Source organism: Pseudonaja textilis, chromosome 11 (assembly GCF_049901715.1).
Source record: "Pseudonaja textilis isolate UNSWEBS1 chromosome 11, rPseTex1.2, whole genome shotgun sequence".
NCBI classification, from domain to species: domain Eukaryota; kingdom Metazoa; phylum Chordata; class Lepidosauria; order Squamata; family Elapidae; genus Pseudonaja; species Pseudonaja textilis.
This window is the reverse complement of record NC_142000.1, coordinates 13,600,092-13,627,242: the sequence shown is the minus strand read 5'-3', so window position 1 is coordinate 13,627,242 and position 27,151 is coordinate 13,600,092.

Here is a 27,151-nt window from a genome sequence, read left to right as displayed (position 1 = left end):
ACCTAATTATCCTTCCAAACTTATATTAAAGACCAGGTAATAGATTGGCTTGAGATGTCATGAAAACCTCAGAAGTTGTGGGTGCTTCAACATGAGAGATTTTCAAGAAGAGCCATTTGTCTGGAATGGTGTGGGGTCTTCTGCTTGAGCAAGGGGCTGGACTAGAAGACCTGCAAAGTCCCTTACAACTCTATTCTGTAATAATGATAGTAATAGAAGCAGATTCTCCTGTCTTCGTTACTTTAATCTTCCTTTGAGCGCCATACCCTTCTAACTCACCCTTGAGGAATGAAAATTGCAGGCAGTTGACTCTTCTCCATGTTTGTGTCACATTCAGAGAAAGCATGGGGCAAGCCAACATCAACAAAAAAGACTTCAGAGAAATCTGGATCAATGCTGTAACTTTCACTCCTTCAGGGTTGTTGACCTTGGCATATGCCCTGTGATTGCATCTGTTGATGCTAGCTCAGAAGTTCTGCTTTTAATTACATTGTAAGTCATGCTCTAACACTTTTAAGCAAACAGGTTTCACAGGCATCAGCCAGATATAACCAGGTGTGGGTTTCTACCGGTTCTGTCCACCTCTGTAGAACCAGTAGCTCTGAAGAGCAGCAGACATAGAACTTGTTCTGTGTCTGCTGCTGTATTTGCCCACACGCCCACCTGGGCTCTTACCTGATCTTTATTTCCTGATTTTTTCAACTTCACCTGCCGAACAAGGCACAGCTGCTGTTAAAAAAAACAAGAAAAGAGGGCTGTTTAAAAGGCAGCTTCTTGACAGCAGTGTGCTAATGACAATTAACAGGGTAAGGCTCACAGCTGGCAGAGAAGCTCCTAAATCCGGAACCGGTAGTTAACCCTGTCGTATCCCATCCCTGGATATAACCTTATTTATTTTCATGTTTATATGTTTTTTCTACAAAATGTGACACGCAGAGACACTTGATGGAGCTATGTTGGAGGATCCAAAATTTGCAGCATCGCAGTGATTGCAAGCTCCACCTCTTTCATACATGCATCACAAGGTATATATGAAAGGGATATTGCAATGCCGCTTTCATCAGCTTCCTCTCCCCCTCCTCAGGTACACCTCTGGAGTATGGAATGGTTCAGATCTGATTGAAAAAAAATTGCCTCGGGGTACACAGAGATGTGAAATAGTAAGCTGGGGTCATGTAGCGGCTGCCAAGGATCATTGCACAATCTTGGGAAAAGACACGGGTGTATTAAAGAGTTGCAGGTAGATTATTGACAGTTATTTTCAAAGGCCTGCACAGCTGTAGTATTTAAGGTGGGCAAATGGACAATGAAACCAGTCACAAACAGAACAGTAGCAGAGGCTGCAACATCAGAGGGGGGAAAAATCTTCAGATTACCAAGGAGGATTTGATCTCCATTAATTACTACACACTAGTGTCAACAAAAGCAGACATCCCTAAAAATTAGTAAAGGATACTTTTAAAACTTTGTCGTTTTGAAGCCATCTCAGAAGCATTTTTGGCTATGGGGATCAGTTGCCAAGTATCTGAATTTTGATAATGGAGTGCTGCAATAGTTTTAAGCGTGAAAAATGGTCATAAGTCTTTTTACAGTGATGTTGTAGCATTCATTAAATGAGCTGTTGTAAGTCGAGGACTAACTGTATAGGAGAATGGAATCCTACAGCTGGAAGCGTAATGGTTTCTTGACTCACGGGAGAACTGCCTCCAAGCAAAGATTAAGATCTTCGAGTAGAAATGGAGAAGCTGTATTCAAGTCAGTAGAAGTAAGATATGGTGCTGACAGCAGCTTCTTTCACAAACTCCTCGCAAATTCCAAATGGAACGAAACTAAACAAAACAATAATCTTCGGGCCAAAAAGATATGACCTCAGCAATATTTCATGTGATTATGCAATGCAGGTAAAGAACAGGTTTAGTGGATTCAGTTTAATAAATTGATAAATGCGAACTCTGGACTGAAATTTGTGCCAACATGAAAGATGAAGCAAACAAAACTACCCTGAGATGCAAAAAAGAAAATGAAAAAAGAAAGAAAGAAAAGCAAGTGAAAAGGCTGCCTGCCGATTCCCTGAAAAGAGCTGAAGTAAAGCAAAAAAAAAAGTAAAAGCTAAAAGGGAATGAATTTCCTCCCAAAAACACAGTTGCAGAAAAGGATTTATATGTCCACAAACAATGCAAAAAAAAAAATTAAGGATCAAAATTAAAATAATAAGAGCTTTATGAAAGAACATGACAAGAATTAAAGGAAGCTTTTAGGCATAAATGGGCATAATAAGGTAATCTACTGGAGAAAAAGTATATAATGACAGCACGAATATATACGCAGCACGAATATATACACAGACACAAAGAGACACACATACACACAAAGAGACACTATATGTCATTATATACTTTTTCTCCAGTAGATTGTCTTTATTACACACACACGCACACGTTTTCAGACCCACCTACCTCCTTCACTCTAGGCAATTTTGTTATGCTGCAGCCTGATTCTATAGTTGTTGACATTCATTTTTTTTTCCTCCTTCATCTATCCTCAGTACCCCATAACGACAAATATGGGGAAAGAGAGAGACGGTATGAATAAACACATGTATATTTCAATGAAGTATATGAATGTCAATGTCTCGATGACAATGTCCCAAAATCCCCAGCATTATCTACTTACATGTATGTATTTCAACAGGAAGATGTGGAGTCATAAAAAAATCAGACTTCCAGTTTTTCAAAATGGCCAAATGGCCTTTGACGAATTTCAAGCCACTTCATAGTGTGATATAAATATTTTAAACTTTAAAGGAGAAACAAAGCAAGCCGGCTCTGAATGATCTTAAAAGCGAGAAATCTAGTTCGAAACCAGGTATTCTTGCCCTCTTGTGATGTCATTAAATCACCACCTTGGCCCTTAGCTGATGATGATGATGATGCAAAAAAAAAACTGTTCCTTAATACCACTCACAAATGTTTTTGATTGAATTCTTGATTCACCATCTAAGTTACCTGATCATGTCTTTTCATTTTACATCCTTTTCACACATTTCCCATTAATTTGATAATTCCAAACTGTTTTTGCTTTAACAGCCCCAGCAACATCTGTACTTGCACGTACTTTACATAATATTTCCTTCTTTTTCTTCCCTTTCTTTTCTCCTTTCCTTTTCTTGCCTTTCTCCTTTCCTTTCCTCTTTTTTTCTTTTCACATTCAAACATTTTTAAACCAAGCGCACTGGCAAAGTCATCAAAGAACGAAGCCAGAAAGATAGCAATCTGTCAAACTTTTAGAGAAAAGCCTTTTGCTGCGAAGAAGTTTAACAGCTGGAAAAGGGTAAATGCTGGAAAGTAGCAATGAAGGTATTGCCTGTTTCTCCATCAGACAGATATTCTAACTGTTAGTGCTGGTCCAAATCCAAATAGATACTTAGCCTGATGCAAAACAAAAAACAAAAAACTACCACAAGTCCTGTTGAATGGGTTTCAAAACACCAGAGGGGGAAAAAGTCTGGCCATTATCTCACATGGTAGAATAAAAGTCAGAGTTTTCTTCTTTATTATTTCATTGCATGTTTCTCTCTAATAAAATGGAGTTTACTATATGCTGGTGCAATAAAGGCCCCTGATAACATGGACAAAAAAGATATGACATTGAATTTAAAAATGATAGATCATAGATAGATGATAAATAGGTATGATTTATAGATGATAGATAGATAGATAGATAGATAGATAGATAGATAGATAGATAGATAGATAGATAGATAGATAGATATAATAAATGGATGGATGGATGGATTGACTGATCGATCGATCGATTGATAATAGGATTAGGGAGGTAGGGAGGTAGATGATAGATAGATGATAGATAGATGATAGATAGATAATAAATGGATGGATGAATCAATAGATAGATAGATAGATAGATAGATAGATAGATAGATAGATAGATAGATAGATAGATAGATAGATAGATTCATCCTTGACAATGAAAGCTGGCTCAAGCCATTTCAGTTAAGACAAGGAAACCAGGCAGCCTTATTGCCAGCACTTGCTAATCCTCTCCAGTATGGTTTGCTGCTAATTTGTCATGGCACATATTTGCCTTATGTCTAATTAGCATCAAATTGCAAACTGCTATTTGCTAACAATTTGTTACATCAATCTGCTTGAAAATCTATAGTGTAGCATTGGATTGCAGCTTATTCTGTCGATCAAACTTCCAATTCACACCATACGCAAAAATAATATCCTCCTCTCGCCAAGAGAAAGAAATCCTGCAATATTTTATTACACAACTAGAGAGAAAGTTAAACAGGAAAACATTCCCTTCGCGAATCATGTAATTGTGCACTGCGCTGTACCTCAGCAACATAAGAACAATATTCTCCGACATTTATCCATAAGTAAATCTCCTTTCAGATTAAGCATTTAGCAGGAACAAGGTTTGACTCTAAAATTTGGGGGAAATGCCAGTACGTTTACCTACTGATAAACATTCAAGCTTGGAATTTTACTCACCAACAATGAACATCTCTTGGGCAAAAAAAAAGACCTCAAATGTATTTATCAACTCAGTTTCTAGACCACGCTCAAGTCAAGGTTTTCTAAAATGGGTCATAAAACTCTAGCGATAAGTGACCTCACCCCATTCCTAAGAGATCTGTAAGGGGCGTGCATAAGTGCACAATCGTGCCTACCATCCCTGTCCTATTTTCCCCATTTATTCGTACCTATTTCTATATTCATACTCGTGTTTTATTCTTATACTTATTATCTTGTAAACAATTGACAAATCAATCAGATAAATAAATAAATAAATAAATAAGTTTTAAAGTAGTGGAACAGCATAAAATTGGGATGATGTGCTACTGCTGGCTGAAAAAAATATTGCAGGTAGTCAAAATATTGCATGGTTCATTTAGTGACCGTTCAAAGTTACAATGGGCACTGAAAAAAAGTGACCATTTGTCACAGTTATGACTTTTGCAGCATGCCCGTGGTCAAGTGATCAAAATTCAGATGCTTAGCAACTCGTTTATATTTATGACCGTTGCTGGGTCCCAAGGTCATGCAAGTTACTGACAAGTAAAGTCAACAGGGAAGCCAGATTCACTTAACAACCAAGTTACTAACTTATCAACTGCAGGGATTCACTTAACAAACGAGACTAGAAAGGTTATAAAATGGGGCAAAACCAGAGGTGGTATTCAGCAGGTTCTGTCTAGTTCTGGAGAACCGGTAGCAGAAATTTTGAGTAGTTCAGAGAACTGGCAAATCCCACCTCTGATTGGCCCCACCCCCATCTATGATCTGCCTCCCGAGTCCCAGCTGATTGGCTGGGTCTCCTTTTGTTGCCCTGCACAGGAGAACGGAGCTGGAAAGCAGGTTAGTGAGGGTGGGAAGGGAATGGGGATTTTGCAGTAACCTTCCCCCAGGAGTGGGGAGGGAATGGAGATTTTACAGTATCCTTCCCCTGCCACGCCCACCAAACCATGCCTACAGAAGTAGTAAGCAAATTTGAATCCTACCACTGGGCAAAACTCACTTAACAAATTTCTCACTTAACAATAGAAACATGGGTCTCAGTTTTGGTCATAAGTCAAGGACTACCTGCATTTTATATTCTGAGAATCTCCCACTTTAAGTCACCAACACCGAAACTTCTTGTTGATAGACAATCATCCAATAATTGAAGTTAAGAGCATCTAAAGAAGAACCACTTGTGCAGTTAACAATAACAATAATCCTTTATTAAATTTATATGCTGCCCAACTCAGGAACTTGAGAAGATTTACAGATGTTGGTTAAACATGGCTCTTTTTAGGTAACCATTAAAATAGAGAGAAATTGGAAAGAAACATGCCTGGAAGTAGCAGTCTATCACATCTTGAAGCACAAATACTTTGGCCACCAAAAGAGAAGAGAGGACTCATTGGAGAAAGCCCAGAAGATGGGAAAGATTGGGGAAAAAGAAGAGGGCAGCAGAAGATGAGATGGTTAGATAGTGTCATCAAGGCAATGAACATGAATTTGGGCAAATTCATGGAGAATTTCCAGGAGAAGATGGAGGACAGGAGCCTGATGTCCAATGGTCCATGAGCTTGTGGTGAGTTGGGCATGACTTAGCAATTGAACAACTACCACACCTGGATGGACAAAGAAGGTATGCTGTTCCTGGATGCTTCACTTAGTCCTCCACCATGCAGAATATGGAGGCTATATTGATCCAACAAACCAACAGCCTTGTTTTGAATAGTATGCACAAAATCCATTTTAATCAGTTGAGATGGAGCGACATGACTTCCTCACTCCACTTTTTAGAAGAAAGGACAGTTTGTTTTGAATTTAATGCTTCCTTTAGGCTTATTAGTGGGAAAGCACTCAACTTTTTTTTCACTATGTTAAAAAAAACACACATGTGATCCAATGAGAAGGAATAGCTGGAGAACTTAGGAGGAGGGGTGAGAGAGCTCACCATCACATTCTAGATGACATTTTCCATTTTCTACTACTTAAAGCTAATTTTATTTCATCTCATTCTGATACTAGAGGGGAAAAAATTAAAAACACCCTAAATAGTTGAAAAGCTTCTCTCCCATGTCGAAAAATTGCAACATAGGGAGGATATTCCACCCTATGGGGGAATCACTACTGAGAAATTCCTTTCCCTTAATTGATATATCATCTACCAATAGTAAAAGAAACCCAGGAGAAACACATTCTCATAAAATCTTCAAAGGAAGGGCTGCTGGAAGAATTATTTTTTTCAGATAGGCATGTTGCAAGTTATTTATGGGCATAAAGGTAAAAGATTGGTGCTTTGATTTCGTTTCTATATAGTCAATGACATTATTTCAAAGTTGCTAGTTCAGCTAGTTAAAATTCTGCCCGGTGCAAGAAGTCAGGAAGCAGGACAGAGTTCAAAAGCACTACAAGTTTATTTCAGGCTATCTGTACACAAGAATTTGAACTACTAATGGCCAGAATTGAGAGTCAACACTGGAGAAGAGCCTAATGCTGGGAAAGATTGAGAGCAAAAGAACAAGGGGACGGCAGAGAATGAAGTGGCTGGATGGAGTCACTGAAGCAGCCGGCGTGACCTTAAATGGACTCCAGAAGACAGTAGAGGACAGGAAGGCCTGAAGAAATGTTGTCCATGGGATCGCGATGAGTCAGACACAACTTTGCAACTAACAACAACAAGACTCAATTGACTTTTTTAGGGGGGAGCTGGACTTAGATCTCTTATAGATGCAAAGTGACTCCAAACTAATGATGCATTTGACCCCGCCCGTGGGCTCAGCCTGATCCTCTCCTACATTGGGCTGAACTAAGGGCTTTTGTAGGGACATAGAGACTCCAAACTAATGATGCATTTTACCCCACCCTCGAGCTCAGCCTGGTCGTCTCCTACAAATTCTGGTGGATTATATTTTATGCTAGATTATGTTTCTCAGCAACCTTCAAAGGCAGCCTATATATAATGCATTGCAAAAACCTGAGAGGTTATCAAAGCATGAATTACTCAGATTAAATATGCAGTGAAGGTTTAATTTCCATCTCTGTAATCAGGGAAAACTCTTAGAGTGCCATCTTATCCCTATTCACTCAAAAGTTTACAAGGTTCAGTGGCATATGCTTCCTAAAATATTTCAGACAGAAGATTGATTTCTGTTGGAATAAGGCAGGGATGAGCAATCTGTACACCCTAACGGATGTTACTTTTTGCAACTCTCAGCAGTTCCAATGGTGTAAGATGCTAGGAATTGTAGTTTAGCAACTTTTGGAATATCACCAATTGCCCACTCTTGGAATAAGGAATGAGAGATGTCCCTGTCACAGCATATATCCCAGATGGGCTGAAAGAAAAAATTTCCCTTTAACTTTCCCCAAGCATAACATCTAAATGAGAAAAACACAAAGTACTTAAGAGTACTCAGGGCTGACATAATTAAATCTATCACATCTAGGTCAGCTGAGGATGCACTGTTTAAGTACCCATGATTTATTCAAAACTTTTCAACAATAATAATTGCATTGACAGTTCCCTAACTCTTAGCACTTCTCATAAAATATTTGATCTACTAAATCTTTAGGCACCTGTTTTATTCAGATTCCAGGAGAGGGCAGGGAAAGCAATGATCCAGCAACAGACTTGTGGAAAAATCCAAAATCAAGCAGGCATTTTTTTTAAAAAATTATGGGGATTCTGTGTCAGCCAAGCTGCATATGGATTATGAAAAAGATTATGGTTCAGCAATATTTGATAAGCCTAACAAAAAAAAAAAATACCCTGAAGAACTAGGAAATGAAGCAAAATAGGATCCAGAAAAACAAATATAAAAATGTTCACTTGAAAAGACCAAACACAGACACTTCCAGGAAATAAAGGAGAATATTTGTAGCTCAGAGTTGAAATGAGGGGGTCCTTGGTGCTCTCTGAGCTTTACTGTTTTCTTGCAGATGTTTCATTACCCTAACTTGGTAACATCATCAGTGCTGGTGTCAGTACAAGAACTAGCACTGATGATATTACCTAGTTGGGTCATGAAATGCCTGCAAAAAACCAACCAAGTTCAGAGAGCACCAAAGACACCACAGTTGCCTTCTTCTCCTCCTCCTCCTCCTCCTCCCCTCAGTAAAACAGTGTGTTCTGTAAACCATACCTTAGTTTGACATGAAAAAGCCATCTAAGTCTACAACAAACTATAAGAGTTGTTAAAGTCTTGAAAATTTTCACAATTTCAGTCATAAATTGACTTCCATGGACCTTACTTCATATTTAAGTGGTCAGTAGAGGGGGCGTACATAAGTGCACTAACTTGTCTATCATCCCTTTCATTGTATTTTTATTTTCTTATTCTTGTTCTTGTTTTGTTTGACAAAATCCAATAAACTAAATAAATAAATAAACCAGAATGTTGTGGTTTGCATGATTTAATCCACACTTTGATAGGAACCCTCCATATTTTATAACTTTGGTAGTTCGTAAGTCCAGCTAAATAATGCTGACCAATCTCAGAAACATAAACAAGGCCAGCAAGCACTGGTTAGCACTTAGATGGGATAACAGAGACAATGGCGGACCTTTAGGATGGACTGGAAAGTTGACAAAACATCACAGAAGAAAGCAAGGCCAATCACTTCCATGTGGTCAGTTTGAAGAGCTGGATATCTTTCTGTCGTTACCCATTCAAGTCCACGGAGGATTTTCTTGGGGTGAACAAAAAGTAAGGTGTGGGGGGAGCCAATTCTGCCATTTCAGAGACAAAACAGTTCTCTTCTTTTGGAGAAAGATTTGACGATAAGAGATCAACATGAGCCTAAACCAAGCTTCCTTCCCTGGAGAGTAGTAGGGCTATAAAATACTAAATAGGCTTATATCCTGGTGTAATACAGTTGCTAATGTATGTTTCCTTACTAGCTTAATACAAGATGAAACCATCCAAGCTCTCCCAAGGGTATAATAGAACTCACTAGACGTAGGGCTCTAAAAAAAGCACACTCTCTGCTCCGTAATCTGCATCTACCCCATAAACAAAACGGGGAGGGAGGACACAGTACCCTTGCAATGATGGTGGAGCTATGTGGAGGAATCTTTCTCCCACCTCTTGTGCAGAAATAAAAAAAAAATGTCAAATGCACACCCAAACACATATCTATTAGTCTACGTGGGATTTCACAGGCAGGAATGAGTTGGAGGGCAATTTTAGCAATCTAAACAACGGAGAGATAGCCTTGAAGCACTGATAGGAATAGGGGGGAAAAAAATTGTTTACAGTTCACTATTCTTGGCTACTCGGTTTTGTTAGAACTGCCACCAAGTTCTGAGGTCCATTTTTATTTTCACCGAAGAGCCCTGACTATCCTTCTACTCTTTTGAGTTACAACTGAAAGTAACATTAAAGCTTTGCTTTGAACCATTCTGATGATCCGGAATCACTCCAAAATACACAGATTTATTTTGTCAGAATGTTTACTCTCCTTACACCCTTATGCCTTCCACTCTAGAAATCCATAAACTGTACAGTCAGGTGAGAAAATGTAAGAAGTTTGAAAAGTTGATTTTGAAATTTTGGCTTCTGGTGAGTTCTGATCAGTACCATACAGAATATGGGAGTTCTTGGTATTCTTGGTAGTTCGTTGACTATAAGTACAAACAGGCAGCAAACACCAGACTTATTTGCACTGATGAGGTTACCTAGTTGGGTCATGAAACATCTGCAAGCAAACAACCAAGCTCAGAGAGCACCAAGGATCCCTCACTTCGACCCTGAGCTACAGATATTCTCTTCTATTCAATACCACATAGACTACCGTAAATGGGAGCATGAATTAATTGGAAGGGACTACATCCCCGGTTTCCTGTTTGTGGAAGGAGATAAAAGATGACCAACAATGTTCATGGAAAGCAATGACTCTTCTTCCTGCCAGATTAATGAATGCCTTAAACTATCAGGTGTGATCTTGATTTTGTTTCATCTTAGTGTGACCAATCACCCTTTATGCTCATCCTGAGCTGTGGTGGTGTAGTGGTTAGAATGCAGGCTACTTCTGCTGATTGCCAGCTGCCTGCAATTTGACAGTTTCGAATCTCACCAGGCTCAAGGTTGACTCAGCCTTCCATCCTTCTGGGGTGGGTAAAAGGAGGACCGAGACTGTTGAGGGCAAGAGGCTGACTCTGTAAACCGCTTCGCGGCTGCTGTAAACCACTGTCCTATTGCTATCCTGTTGACTTCTCTTGCAGAATCTGAGCATTGGGTTTAGTTCCTGCCTGTGACTTGGGGTTCTATTATTTTTAATCGCTGTTCTTTTCCAGGGGACCCAGGAACATCAATCAGGAGATCCATGGATGCTCAGAAGTTGGCCTTGCTGCCTATGACCAGCAGCTCTGTTTTCCCAGAGATTTCACAGGAGTCAAAAACCCAACAAAGCGGATCCGTACAGATGCTGCACAGGGAGCAGGCAACTCATGTCTGTGACCACTGTATGCAAACCTTGGCATTAGTCACCGCCGGGCTGCCTCTGACAGGCCTGAAGTGAGGGAGATTAATACGAAGCAGGGGTACTTTATTATTGTCATTCTGTTCTTTTCACACCCTGCCTCTGACTTTCAATTTTGCTCCAGAATTAATTGTCTGCTCCTTACAGTATGACTGATGTAGAAGGATACAAGCAGGAGAGGCACCTGGCTTTGGCCTTAACAACCTGAACCCGACATAGGAAGATGTATGGTGGGATGGTTGCATTTGTGAACAGACAGGCATCTTTCCAAGGAATTAGTCCATGGCTCTCCTCAGCTAGGATCATGTTGGATTGAAGTTTCCATTTCTAAAAAGCCTGGACCTCTTCCCCCCACCACTGAATACACTTTCCCCCCAATCTTTCTCTCACCTCTCTGTCTCTATCTCTACCCCTATCCATCTATCCATCTATCCAACTATCCATCTATCCATCTCATCTCTCTCTCTTTCCACCTCTCCCCCCTCTATCTCCACCTCTCTCTCTTTCCATCTCTATCTATCTATCTATCTATCTATCTATCTATCATCTTTCTATCTCCATCTATTTCTATCTATCTATCTATCTATCCATCTCTCTCTCTCTCTTTCTCTCTATCTCTCTATCTATCTTTCTATCCCTGCATATCTATCTATCTATCTATCTGTCTATCTATCTATCATCTTTCTATCTCCATCTATTTCCATCTCTCTCTCTATCTATCCATCTCTCTCCCCCTCTCTCTCTCTCTCTCTCTTTCTATCTATCTATCTATCTATCTATCTATCTATCTATCTCCATCTCTCTCTCTCCATCACACACACACTCATGCATGAATACCACCAACATGAGATCCCCTTCAAACTGTTGCATGCAAACACTTTTCATTTCCAGGCACTGCTTTTTACTTTTGAAAGGCTGTAAATTAGTAATGGAGCCGAGCTGAATCTCACCCCACCTACACTGATTTAAGCATTGTTAGAAGCACATTACATACAGTATCTCTGACAATAAAAAATACATGACTGTGTACATCGGTATCATTTACTGTTTGCAGTCTTTAAGCAGCACAGAAGCAAATTACTTTTAAAAAGTAAGACAAATATTTTAAGATCCCCTATCTAAACTGGAATGTATAAGCGCACATCAGGTTTAAAATGATCCATTGCAAGAGAGAGAGAGAGAGAGAGAGAGAGAGAGGAGGGAGAGAGGGAGGGAGGGAGGGAGGGAGGGAGAGGAGGGAGAGAGAGAGAGAGATCGAAGAACAGGGTAGGAAAGGAATCTCAGATTTGGGAATGGGATATAAACAAACAGATAAATAAAATACCTAACACCACCCCACTTCACTCTTTGAACTGCGATTCCCACGATGTGATGTGGGTATTTGTTTACATGTCCACTGCTTTTACTAGTCAGTAAAATTCTAAGTAGTGTACAGTCAATGGTATCAAAGCTATTAATGAATTCATTACATTTTACAGACTGAAGCCAAAACAGACTTGCTAAAGGGAAAATAAAAAGTGGAAAAACAAAATGAACAAGAGTTTAGGCTAGTAGACATATAACAGAAAATTATATCTGACAGTGATGGTGATTTCAGCAAGTCTTCTAGAGCCATTTGTGATCCAAGCAGTACAACTGAATAACCAAGATGAACAAAAGGCATGGCAAGAGGTTATTGTCAACCCTGAAGCTGGCCTGGCAAAAGCCATCTTGCAGCTTCAGTGCTACCACACTAGAGCTGAGGGATAGAGAGGTGAGGATTAGAGATAGCTGGGACTGTGTAGTCAAAATAAAATACTTTCTCTTGGGAACCAAGGATGGTCTCACACCTGGCCAGAGAAAGGAGGAGTGATGTCACTAGACTAGCAGATGCTGTCTTGTTTGGGCCATGTGACTGGTTATTTGTGTTTGGGGGGAGGGACTTTCATTTTTAATTAGGTGAAAACCGAGGTACCCTTCAACTTGGTTTTCACCAGATATATGCCAATATATTTCCAATAAAGCTATTCTTTTGGGAATCTATTTGCCTCTGAGTTTTTGCTCCCAATGAATCTATTACTTGGAACCCTGACAGTTATCTGTGAACTTTATGATGGATAAATCACCAGTTTCTCAGATTGCATCAAAACCAACTCAAAGGGAAAGTCTCTGTTACATCTTCATTGGAAAGCTACCACATGGACCAGTATCATCTGTCTCATACGATCCTAGGGAACCTTCTGCTGATGTTTGGTGAGATTCGTCTCCCACTCTCTTGGGAAGAAGAAGCAAGCCGTGATTGGCAGCTGGTCATCAGGAGATGCTGGCCAAAACTGGGAGGAATCTGACTTGGGGGGTATGAATTTCTCCTTCTGCCAACATGTTGAGCTTCAGCCTTCCAACTCAGCAGTGTGAATTAACTCTGTTATTTAGGGTCTAAATGAGCACTTGGAAGTGATGGGCAAATCATAGAATTCTTTATTCTTTATTGCCCAAGTGTGATTGGACACACAAGGAATTTGTCTCCAGTGCATAAGCTCTCAGTATACATACATGCAACGAATGATCAATCATAATCAACATCCCAGCAGCCTCAAAACATTGATTAGTTTACTTGAGTTGAAATATTTAATATTTTCAGACACAAGAGGCAGGTAACTCAAATAAGGACATTAAGAGCCATTGTTATCTGTTTACTCAAGATTACTCTTGCTACTGGCCAACTCAGGAGCAGATAAGATGCTGCTGCTTAAATATGGAACTAATAGAAGGTATCAAAGATTTAGCATGTCCACAGATATCAGCTGAAGATTCCTTGTAAGTTAAAGAATTGACCTTTGATCCCAAATCTTATCAGGTTTTAGATAGCCTACTAAGCTACCGTGTAGTTCTCTCTGGGGTTACAAGCTGTAAATCCAGCCATGGTAGTATGTGTGGCAACTTCTTAAAGACTGGGGATTGCTGGAGCCCATCTGCTTACATAGGTATTTCATTAAAAATGTTGGGCTGAATTTTTGTGGGTTTGGTTTAAGATAGAAATGGAAATGGCATTTGGGATGACATTAAAAATGCAAGAATATGAATTATTCAATTACATAAATTCCATGAATTCTATCTCTTTATGCAAAATAGCCCATCTTTACCCTTAAGACTTTAAAAATAATCAAAAGACTCCAAAATAATCAAAAAGCATCTTACTTGTAGAGTCAGTTTTCCATTCAGTTATAAACTAGCTAATGGCTTTTATTTCAGGGTTTGTTGGTGACATTAATGATAATTAAAGGCGATCAAGGGGAAATCTGCCTCTAAGACAGGGGTGTCAAACTTGTGGCCCATGGGCCAGATGCATCACGTGTTGGCCAAGACCATCCCCATTTTAGCAAAGGGGGGAAAGTTGCGATACATCACATAATGACAATGTGTCATCACAAGTTTGATACCCCTGCTCTAAGAGGTCACTGCTCACATCCCACTCTTATTTTTCCACAAGTGGAGGAAAAACCATTCTACTAAAGGTTGGCCATTTTGCTATGTTACTGACAATTCTGAGGTTCAAATGGTATTATATCATCATCAGTTGTCCAATAAAAAAGGGCTTTCTTAGTTCTGTTGGTTGTGCTTCACTTAGTCAACAAACCACCTTTAAATTCACTCATAAATCAAGGCGCAATGTGGGAATCCAGTACAATTTTAACTCTTTCCGCAGCCAGAATTATAACTCATAGAGACATCAACGATTACTGCACCATTCTGAAAACAAGGTGTATAAAACAACCCTATTATAATATCCTTCAAGCCTGACATTAAGTATTCCACTGTTACTTAAGCAAAGTGTTAGCAATTAAATTAATCAATCTTCCCAGCCATGTGCCGAGCAGATGTTCAATAAATCCTTCTACTTATGGTGTGTGAAGAAGCAGGAAGTCCACTTTTAGCTGTCCTTCAGCAGTGACATGCCTCAGCCGGTCCTTTTGGGGAGCCTCATGGGCCACTGTCAAGGCAGTTCTGCTGTGTCGTTTCTTTATTATAAATAACAACAGGCCACCTGGTCTACCTGCAGGACCTGAAATCCAAGGTTTAATGATCCTTCATGCTACATCCTCTGCTCTCTCCTGATTCTCAATAATAGGACTGATGGGACTAGAACAGGAATGACGGATGGCATTGACAGATGAGTCCAGACAAACATGTGCTGACAACTAGAGAATGTGGGTTATCGTTGCAGAAAGGTCAACATGAGAACTACTTCCTTGACTTTCAAAGTTTTTTCTTCTTCCCACATAACGGAAAAACAGCCGTTCAGTAACTCAATAGGCAGCAGCCAGTGGAATGTTTCTATTCTTTCTTTCTTTCTCTTACGGATTAAGTTTACTTCTGAACTGAGGTCTGCCCAGCCAAATGGTAGCACCAAGCAGATTTCAGCTGATCTACAAAGTGAAGTCAAATCAGATCTAGTTTGTGTTTGGATGAGGGACATGTAGAATTGTAGGCTGAAATGGGAAGTATTTAAAAAAAAGGCAGAAGAAAGCCATGGCAAGTTATTCCTGCTGCATGAATTGTCCACATAAGTCACCAGGAGAACTCAACCTGAAGGTGACTTTATATTTATGAAGTGAATATCATATATATTCATTTGTATTATATTTATATGACAGCAAGAAAGGTGCAATATCTGATTACCTTATCAAGTTAAAGCTATAGCTGTCTTCACCATGGTTGGTGCAATAAGTCAAAATTGGCTGGGTATGTCCAACATATCAAACTATAGATAAAGGTTTATAAACCAGAATAGTTGTAATCTCCAATGATTGACCCAAACTCATGAAATTTCTCCAGACATCTATAGGAAAATATCACCATGCTTCCTCAAACTAATTCTTCAGCATGCTAAATTTGTAGTATTTAATATAGAATGTTTCCTTTCTTTTTTAAAAAAACTCGTCTGATTAAGACTCCGTTGTACAGCCTCAAACCCTCACAGCTTCAATCCCAAACTGTCTACCATGGACCTCACCCCATTCCTAAGAGGTCCTTAAAAGGGGTATGCATAAGTGCACCAGTGTGCCTTCCATCCCTGTCTTACTGTCCCTATTTATCTGTATTTACTCCCTTTGTTCTTGTTTATGTTCATATTTATACTTGTTATCTTGTACATGTTTGACAAACAAACAAATAAAATAAATTAAAAAATTAATATGTATGGAAATTCTTAAGGTGCTTGCCCTATCAGCAACAACATGTCCAGAAATATGTCTGATCATTACGGACTTTTAAAAATGTCTTTCCTCTTGTCCAATCCTCAAGAAATGGAAACAAAGCTGAATAAATAGCTTAAAGAAATGTTGTTTTCAATGCTAATTCCCCCTTCCCAAGTCCCCTTTATACAAAGTTTCAGTCCCCTAGTATGCAATTCATTCATGTACTGGTGCTATCCTGAAGTTTCACATTTTAGTAGCAACAACAGAGCGCAACACTAGAAGACTCAGGCCATGCATATAGTGAATTCATCTTGATAACCAAGCTATCATATGGGTGATCAAAACGAGTTGACTGTCACAGAGGCATCCTTCTTTAAAAAAAAATTTTTTTTACCTGAGATATAGTCTTTTCAACTTGGCCCTCTCATGTATGGACTTTGTCTGCATTTTAGTGAGCTTTAAAAATATCTAATATTAAGCAGAAGTTTTGTCTAGACCTGTAAACCTATATCAAGATTTCAGTGGATACTTTGATCCTTATAAATTCAGTAGATAGAGACAAATGCATTATCGCCATCTAGTCATTCTCCATCTCCCTTGTTTAAAGCATGCTGCCTTGTAACAAGGATAGTATAATTTCTACTATTTTTCTTTTATTGCATGTCTGTAAATAGATAGTGCATGGCACTGTTTAGACATTGCAATGTATTTGGGCTTTTCTCTTTTTTTTTTTTTAACCCATTCCCAACATTATCACTGAAGTTACAGGAACTGTGCATACATTAAAACGCTTAGGGCAACCTCCTGGAACTTATAGGCAATAGATTATTCTCTCAAGGTTTAGTTTATCCCAAAGAATAAAAATAAATATTTGCATACTCAGGAAATTCCAATAATTGAAGGAAGGAAGGAAGGAAGGAGGGAGGGAGGGAAATAAACTTGTTGTTTTAATGTTAATTATTTATCATTATCAAGCTTCCTAGAATTGTGCTTGCAACTGAGACAGCCTATACATTTGATCAATCAATCAATCATTAGGAGATATCACTCTGGGAGCTTAGAAATCAAATGTTAATGCATTGTTAATGATTGGTGGGGCCATAAATGTTCAAAGGTCTACTCATCAATCATCTTGGGCCACCAACACACAGCTTCATACGTTGTGTTAAGCCATGGTTTGTTTAACTATCGATTCATTAAAAGAGTCATGTAACATGCCAAAACCTGACATGTACCATGGGATCAGTGGTGGGATTCATTTTTTTTTTTACTACTGGTTCTCTGGGTGTGGCTTGGTGGGCGTGGCATGGGAAGGATACTGTAAAATCTCCAGCCAGAGGTGGTATTTGCCGGTTCTCCAAACTACTCAAAATTTCCGCTACTGGTTCCCCAGAACTGGTCAGAACCTGCTGAATACCACCTCTGCATGGGATGAAGGCAAACTATTTCTGTCTGTTTTACACCCAAGATATAAAATAACATAAGGTGATTAGTGAATAGAGGTTGGAATATGTCTTGTCATACCAATCATAGACCATGCACCCTGCATTCAACAAGTCTAGGCATGCAAAGATTGGTCATAAGTCTTGTTTTTAATTTCCATTGTAAGTTTGAATTATTGCTGAATGAATAGTTGTAAGTCAAGGGCTATTTATACCATCTACAGCTGCTCTGCAATTTTGGATGCAAATAAGGAGTTGGCTACAAGTTTACTGCCATCTTGATCTACTACTCAAAACAGCCACTTCATTTCACCTAGGGTAGGAATGGCCTGATAGGCATCCAAATGTAAGAATAAATTCATTCTTAGGATAGATCATAGTTAGCTCTGAATCATGAAAGAGAAAGAAAATAAAGCTAGAATGGAATATTTCATTGGGGGAAAAAAGGTCAACATGGTCCTAAAAATATCATGAAGCAGATCTGCAGATGATCAAGATGGTATCAATCAAATTCTACTTCTGGGTAAAAAGGCTACACATTTGGCAATTCCTCCCAGGCAGGTATTTTAAAAGGTATTAGAAGAAAATGACAATGGTAATAATTTCAGATTACTAATTAATGATGCTAGAAAATAGAATTAAGACACTGCTTTCTTCTCCACCATGCTTTCCCAGATATAAAAGAGAGATTCGTTTTTAGAGGGGGGAAAAAACAGTTGTTTTTCCCCAAAGGTATATGATTAGATAGCAAAACTCCAAAGAAAATAAGAGTTTGTAAACTGCAGTTTCCCTGATATACTGTATATTGTTCTAGTTTTAATTCTTTTAAGTGCATCTTCTGTTTGCAGATTCAATAAATGACTGCAGAAGAAATCAGCAGCTCCAAATTTCTCCCAGTGTGCTAATTGAAATCAGTACACTCATCTCTCTCTCTTCTCTTCCCCCCCCACCCCCAGTAAATAATGTATTATCTCATTAACATGGGGTTTGCTTCCGTTTATACGTGTATTTGTCCTTTAAATCCTTCAAAAGAAAGAGGGGGGAATATATTTACTATTTTACCATGCCAGGGAACTATTTTGTTTCCTTTTCTTTCCTTTCCAAGATATTGTGTTAACCTTGAATTAAAACCATAAAGTACAGTTGCATCTTATTTATGGTTCTTCTTACCATCACAACCCACCCACTCACCACCTCCTCAAAAGTATGAGAATAAAACAAAGCTGGTTTCAATGCAGTGGAGATACAGGTAGAATTTATATTTGGCATAAGATTTAATGTATATCTGATCTGAATATTTTGCAAAGGTTTAAAGAGAATGCATTGTATCTAAGGCGACACTGTTAAATAGTGTTAGAGACAAGGGTAGAGGCAATCTTGAGATTTTGGTCTAAGCTCAAAACTCTCTACCAAGTATCTGGAAGTTGAGTCATGGCAACTGGATTTCTCTTCTTTTCCTGTTGGTCTGAAACATTTTGTTGGTTATCCGAGTAGCTTCTTCAGAAGAACCTTGATGGAAGAAGTTACAGGAAGTCCTTGTCTTATAACCACAATTGAGCCTAAAATTTATGTTGCTCAATGAGATATTTGTCAAGTGAGTTTTGGCTCATTTTATGACCTTTCTTGCCACAGTTATTAAGTGAATCATTGCAACTGTTAAGTTAGTAAGATGGTTGTTAAGCGAATCTGATTTCCCCATTGATTTCGCTTGTGAGAAGGTCACAAAAAGGGATCACATGACCCCAGGATATTGCAACGGTCATAAATATGAGTCAGTTGCCAAGTGGCTGAATTTTGATCATGTGACCATAAGGATGATGCTTCTTTAACAGTTTGTTTGACTTGAAGTAAACTTCTGCCTCCATTTGTGCAAAGCAGGAATAATCTATCTATAACACAAAGGGGATGCAATGCACACGATGTACAAATCATCAGGTTCCTTTGTTTTTCAGGCCAAGCTGTCTAGTCCAGCTAGTGTTCAGTTAATAATTAATAATTTCATCTATTATTGGCGATATATGATAAAAGATAGAAGCACCAATGGAATGTTAAAGGCGTATGTTAAATAAACAAAACAAGGTGATACGCCCACTTAAAATTCTCCGAATGAAGTTGAACGAGCATATGATAAAAGACTAACCTAAAAACACCTAAGTTTCCAGCCACAAAAATCTACAAAGGTGCTTTTCAATCAAATATTGCATCAAGGTCATCTTTATCCACACATATTTCAAATTAGAAAACACAGGAGTTTCTTTCAACAACGCAAGCAATGTGTGAATAAAAGAAGGATGAATCAGAGGTCTTGGAGGAAAGCAAGCATGGTCCAAATTCACAGCCTGAGCCATTCATTCTTGAAAGCTAGACATTAAGTTATCACTGTTTCATGAAAATGACACCAGAAAGATGCATAGAATATGTCAGATTCCTCTCATACCAATGCATTCCAGGAAAAAAAAAAGATACAATCAGGAATATCTGACCACTCACTTTGTCTTGTAGCCAGACTCCACTGTCTACTGGTTCTTCAGGGGATTATAAATGAGAGAGCAGAAGGAACAAGGAGGAAAATAATGGAAAACACACACACACATGCTTACACACAGATACACACACACACTCACACTCACAAAGAAAAATTATAACATTGCAGAGCAAAGCAAAGTCAGATTTATTGACCTCCCAACTACATAATCAAGTGAAAGTTATCACTGCAGAAACTTTTAACCAAGGCGAATGATCTTAAATAACAAGGGAGTGCTACAAAATTTACAGCACTTTTAAGATATGCAAATTGAATGCAAGGTATAGACATAAGGGTAATTAATTGTAAATCTAAGAATAATGTTTCTTTGACAGGCCTGTCTCCATGTTGCAGAATACATTCTAATGTGCCTTAACTCTGAAGTTTCTTAACGGCGGCTCTAATTATAAGATGTTCAGAATTTCAAAATAGCAGTTATTCTTATCATTTAATATAGCCATGGTGAAGTTTCATATCAGAATTTACTGATTACATGAAAATATTTTAATTTTCCAGGATAAAAGGGCTCCACGGGCCTCTGCTCTTGGGCAAAACAGGGTTTTCTTAGGAATTAATAAAATTAACACCCAATTCTCCACTCCCATTTTTTAAGAAATGAGAAAAGTGGAAAAGGACAAGCAAAAAATGACTTCCATCTACTTTGATTCCATATTCAAAAGTCATAATATTAGTTTGCATGTAGCGTAATGGTACAAAATATAATTATATGCTTCTATTATTTACTCCACATTCCATATATTAGTTGGCAAAGCATTCACGTTATAATAATTAAGGTCAACATTTCCATTATAATGGAGCCATAAAAATTCACTCACTTGTTTTAAACCTGAACATAAAACCTTATAGTCTGAAAGAAAATTGATACAAACCTATACGGTGTGCAAGAATTTGTATACAAGCCAAGGAGATACAACATAATTCATCTCTGGAAAAATGGGGGTCAATTGCAAAGAACCCCCAAGAAAGGAATATCTTCAGTGACCATCCCCATTAGTTTTATTTTTTCCTTCTCTCCATTTTTAAATTCATTGGTAGTTCATACAACTTAGTGCATGCAAATTATTAATCTATCCTAGTTCTACGAGATGAATTTGCACCCCAGGATTTGTAAACTTGCCTTTATTCATGGTTGAATAGGTTCCATTCTTTTCTACTTTTTCCATTTTGTATTAAAAGGCTAATTATTCCTATGTATTATATACATAATACAATGCAATTATGAATTGGCAGGCATACAAAAAACCCAGTGATTCCATTAAGTGGGGAAAAGAACTTTAAGTCTACCTGGAAATATAGTTCGGAGCTCCTTCGCTCCAAGAAGATACACCCTAAATTTATTGGCACAAAAAAGATAGAAACAAACTTTCAAACCAGGAACAAATTTGGAAACAGTTGTCCTAACCAAGGGACACCCTTGACCATGGCCAAATTCCACACAATAGTGGGTGGTATCGTGTATATACTTAGTTTGTGTTCAAATGGATTAAAGTGAATGGGATTACACTCTAACCATTTTTTAAATTCCTTTTCTGTCGCATCAAAAGTTACAGAATGGTCATTTGTCCTCCCAGCTTGTGAAGACCTCCGGGGTCCACAGTCAAAGTTATCAATGTGGAACTTTGACTGCGGCCATTTTGATTGCCCTCTGAAAGAATTGCTGTGACCTTCAGTGGTGGATACAAGCTTCTGATTGAAGACAGCTCAGATATCATGACAAAGGTGCTGGCAAGTGTCATCAAACTATAAACAACAACCTAATCGAGGAATTACCAAGAAGAAACAATACCCCCAACCACAACGTTAGGGCCAGGCAGTTGAATATACAGGCAGCAAAGCCCACACTCCCTTCTAACACTGATGATGCTACCTGGCTGGGCAGTGGTGGTATTCCTTTAAGACAGGTAACATTATACCAGTGGTGAGATTCAAAAAAATTTACTACCGGTTCTCTGGGCATGGCTTGGTGGGCATGACAGGGGAAGGATATACTGTAAAATCCCCATTCCCTCCCTACCCCACTAACCTGTTTTCCAGCTCTGTTCTCCTGTGCAGGGCAACAAAAGAAGTCCCAGCTGATCAGCTGGGACTCCGATCAGCTGAGACTCAGGAAGGCAATGAATAGATGGGGGCAGGGCCAACCAGAGGTAGTATTCACCAGTTCTCTGAACTACTCAAAATTTCCGCTACCGGTTCTCCAGAACCTGTCAGAACTAGCTGAATACCACCTCTGTGGGTGGGTAATGAAAAATCTGCAAGAAATGACCAAGCTCAGAGAGCACCAAAGACCCCAGAGTTTCATCCCATCTTGATAATTTGAACTAGAATCTTCAGTTCAGAGATTTAACACAGCTTTTAATAAGACGGCTGTTGCAAGTATTAGAAAACCTATTAATAACATAGAAAACCACTGCAAACTATAAGACTTAAGCTATGTACATAGTAGATCCAGGGTTGCAATATTAGGTCACTTTTCTCCCATCCTTATGTCCAAAGGAAATAAGAACCCATTACTTCCTGGAGGGGGGGAGGGGATGATGGGTATCTATGCTCTGCTATTGTCATAGATCAGCATGGTCTGTCATAAGTTTTTTGCATCTGATTTTGTCTCTGCCAGCCTATAGGTGAGAGTCATAGCAGAGCAATTTTAAGGATTAAATGTTGGTTTGAACTAGGAATCATATCAATGCAAAGTAAAGAACGAGTTTGGTCTAGTGGTTAAGGCACCAGGTTAGAAAGCAGGAGATCATGAGTTCAGGTTCCGCCTTAGTCAAAAAAGCCAACTGGGTGGTCTTGGTCCAGTCATTTTCTCTCAATACAATAACTCACAGGGTTATTGTTGTACAGAAAATAGGAGGAGGAAGGTGTGATGAATATGTTCACCATCTTGAATTACTTGAACAAATAATAAAGATGAGGTACAAATTAAAAAAATAAAAGGAAGGAAGGAAGGAAGGAAGGAAGGAAGGAAGGAATGAATGAATGAGGCTCCATCCTCTCTTGTTTAGCCAACCTACCTCACAGGGTTATAGCGGCGAGAATAAAATTGGAGGCAGGAGTTTTATGCATAGCATCTGTAGTGCCTGGAAAAAAAACAACCCCAAGATATATATTTCAAAAACAATAAATACCCTGACAACGCAGGTGGGCCGATGACCGGAGTCAGAAGAATTGTGTTTGTATATTTTAAACTGCTACCTTTGCTGGGCGTTTTACGAGTACTTTAATAACAAGATGAAAAAAGAAAGATAAACAATTACAGATTAAATTCCGTCATACATAAACAAAGAAAAGATTAATTTGCCTAAATCGGGGTGTAAAACGGTGGTTCGGCGTTCAGTTAGCTTTTCAGCCAGCTTGGAGACCATAATTTGGAACTGCTTATTTAGAACCCACCAAGATAAAACAGGATGATAACTAGTGCGAACAATAACTCTTGTCTAATTTATCGCATGCAGTGTGGCTACTAATCCTTTTAGAGAACAAGGCACCCAAAATAATGGATTTGCTGCAGAAGGTAACCCAGTGTAATTTCACCTACTTTTTCCTCCTCGCTCTTGAGCCATCACAGTGCATTTTTGCATAAGTTTGGTTTTTATGAAATTCTGCCATTCATTTTTCCCTATTCTTTGGAGGGTTTTTTTTTTTTTCCTACAGGCACAATACTTAAGACACAATAATTGCCCTCCACACCTATTCGAATCACGTCATCCTGCTGTCCAGCTGTCTCAGCTACAATTACTGAATACAAACCCTAGAGAAAGCTATTGTTTTGGAAGTGGCCTGTTCACCTTAGACCTTTACTATCCGTGTTGTACTTGATTAGGACCCTGCTGGCCTTCTGTCGGTCACTCGAAAAATGTCACAGCTCTCATTCATTGTGGAAAGTAACAAGCTGTTTCAAAGTTATCCCTCCAGAATGCCAAGCCTGACATCCTGCTTGCCATTTGTCCTTCATGCTTTCAACATTCAACTTTGTCCCCTTTGGAGTTTATAGGAAAGCCTGCTTTTTAAGGTTCTTATTTAGGATCTCGTCAAGAGCCAGAAAGAGCCAGAGAGATAGTTCGGCCTAGTGGTTAAAGGCACTAGGCTAGAAGCCACAAGTTCTACTCCTGCCTTAGGCCTGAAAGTTTGCTTGGTGACTTTGGGCCAATCCTTGGGAGACTCTTGAGTTCTGGTCCCACCTTATGCATGAAAACTAGTGGTGCTATGCTACTGGTTTGGACTGGTTCACCCGAACCAGTAATTAACAAAAAAAACCTCTGGTCAGTTAAGAAGAGGAAAAAAGCCTACAATAAGCTGAGAGGATAAAAGACAAAATAGCACATGGGAAGAATTGCTCCTAGCTTTTCATTTCTTCATCCTCTCAGCTGATTGGCTTGTTAGAGGTGCAAGCGTTAGGACTGCACACACACGATCGCCTGCCAAACTGGTAGCAACTTAGAGAGGATCCCACTATGACGAAAGCCAATCCATGGACCAGCTAGCCCAACCTACCTCACAAGGTGTGTTGCTGTGGGGAAAATAGGAGGAGGAGGAAGGAGTATTATGTATGTACATCACCTTGAGTTGCTTATGAAGTAATAAAGGTGGAATGAAACATAAATAAATAAATTCAAAGCACATATTCTGGATTATTGGAAAAGATTATATTGGACTTCATATGTAAAATTACAACCAAATGGTTCACATACTCAAGGCATCTCCTCCTAGACTGCCTCCTTAATTACCACTTTCATTTATTTCCCCCTGTATATTTAAACTCAAAAGATTTCAGCATCCCAACCAATCTGGAAAGAATACATGAAACTGATCATGGTGAAAGAACATAACATTTTGATCTCCTTTGCCCGTGGAGATTAGAGTGAAAAATGAATGATTCCATAATTCCAGGCTCAATGGTGATCATAAGTCAAGGAACTACCCCTAAGAAATGAGCAGCTATACAATCATGGGGTGTCAGTGGCAGGAATAAAGCGACTGGCGAGAAACCTGCATCATGACACAAAACCTACGACGTGTGCATTTGAGTCAACAAGCATCTGGATACACGCCCTCGAGGGCACGGATTGAATCAGCAGTATCACGGATGGTCTTTCCCATCTCGCTTTCCATCTCAAAATTTAGCTGCAGCAGAACAACAATCATATTGATTCGTTCGAAAATGCTGGCCCAACAAAACTTGGGTAAAATGTGCAGATCTGCATAAATAGAGCATCACGCCACTTAATGCCTCTTAATGCCACTCTTTTGATTAGGCATTCACATATCCTAAGAATTCCTTATACTTTACAACAGGGATCCCTGAACCAGCACCGGGCCGCGGCATGCCAGGAACCGGGCCGCACAAAACCCCATTTGGGGAGATGCAGGCTTTACAAGACTGTGGAGTAAACCACAGCTATCCCGATTAAGAGCCTTTAAGCACGGTCTCTGGCTTTTTATAGGCTTATTCCACCTTCGCTTCTACTGCAGATGAAAACTCTCCCTAAGCAGCTCTTCCCTTTTCAAAAAAGGAACCATGTGGAAGATGTCGTGATTTTGATTGAAAACAGGTCTAAAAACTTGAGTTATCGTCTTGCACAACATAAAAGCCATCTCTAACAGAAGGCAATTCCGATTGTTTATATGAGCTGAGATCATCCCAACTTCCTGATTCTTTCAGAGGGAGACCAACCCACCCGGGGAAGGGGGGTGGGGGATGGAAGCAAACAAGCATTTCTTCATAAAGAAAAGATTAAAATGTCTGGAGACTTTGATCAGCCACCACCTAATGCTTCCCCTACAAAAAAACTTACAGCAGAAGCATTAGTCACTGAGTAAGACCGTCTGAGGAAGAGAAAAGAGATGGGGGCGGAGGGGGAAAGTTTGTGTGGCCAAGAATCGCCCTGCCTATTGAAAGCCATATATGATTTTATTTTTAAAAAAATGTGCTAGTGTTCAACAGCATGCAGTGCATAAGGCTATTTATTCTGATTAGTTGGGTCCCACGGGAGATGCGAAACAATCAAAAATTTCCTCTTTTGTCTCTGGGATATGTGTCAGTCAAGGAGATTAGACAATGTGATTCTTTTTCCAGCCTAAATTGCTGACCTCACCAGTTCAGTGCCATCTAGCGTTAAAACCATGTAATGGCAGTATCCATGCCACATTCATATTCTTCTGTGGCAAAGCCAAGCACTGATTGTATTATATTGAGTGCAGATCTGAGACCTGAACATGTTATGAGCTGTATCCAAAATTGTACGGAACGTTGTACAGTTGGTTCTTGGATGAAAGGCAGGACTTGCATCCGCCTCTTGATATAGACCTCCATATCTCTTCAGTGAAACATAGTTTTGTGGCCATTCTGAATCATTCTCGGCCCTACAAAGTAGACCGGATCAGGAAAACCAACTTTACAGCTTCTGGATAGTTTCTCCAAAGTCATCTCCGTGCATCTCTACACCAAGGAACTGAGTAGCCAAAGAACGCTCTAAAGGAATAGACAAGCTTGCAGCTAAAAAAATCAATAGAGGGAAAACTGACCAATATGTCTCAACAGCTCTATGGTTGCAGTGGATGGATCCATTCTCTCTCTGCCTGGGGTTTGCATACTTTAAACTGGAGTGAACGTCTATTTTTTTAAAGTTGACTTTTTATACTTTTAAAGGTATTCTTTTGAATGTATTATTTTTTAATTTGATTGTGACTTGCCAATACCACCTAGAATCATTTCTCATGAGATGGGCAGAGGGGAGGGAGGAAGGGAGGAAGGGAGGAAGGGAGGAAGGAAGGAAGGAAGGAAGGAAGGAAGGAAGGAAGGAAGGAAGAAAGAAAGAAAGAAAGAAAGAAAGAAAGAAAGAAAGAAAGAAAGAAAGAAAGAAAGAAAGAAAGAAAGAAAGAAAGAAAGAAAGAAAGATTGTAGGGGGCAAAGACATAAGTAACTCTTTTCACTATTTGTTATGATAAGGGAAAGCTCTGACTGTATTCTCTTCTACTGAGGAT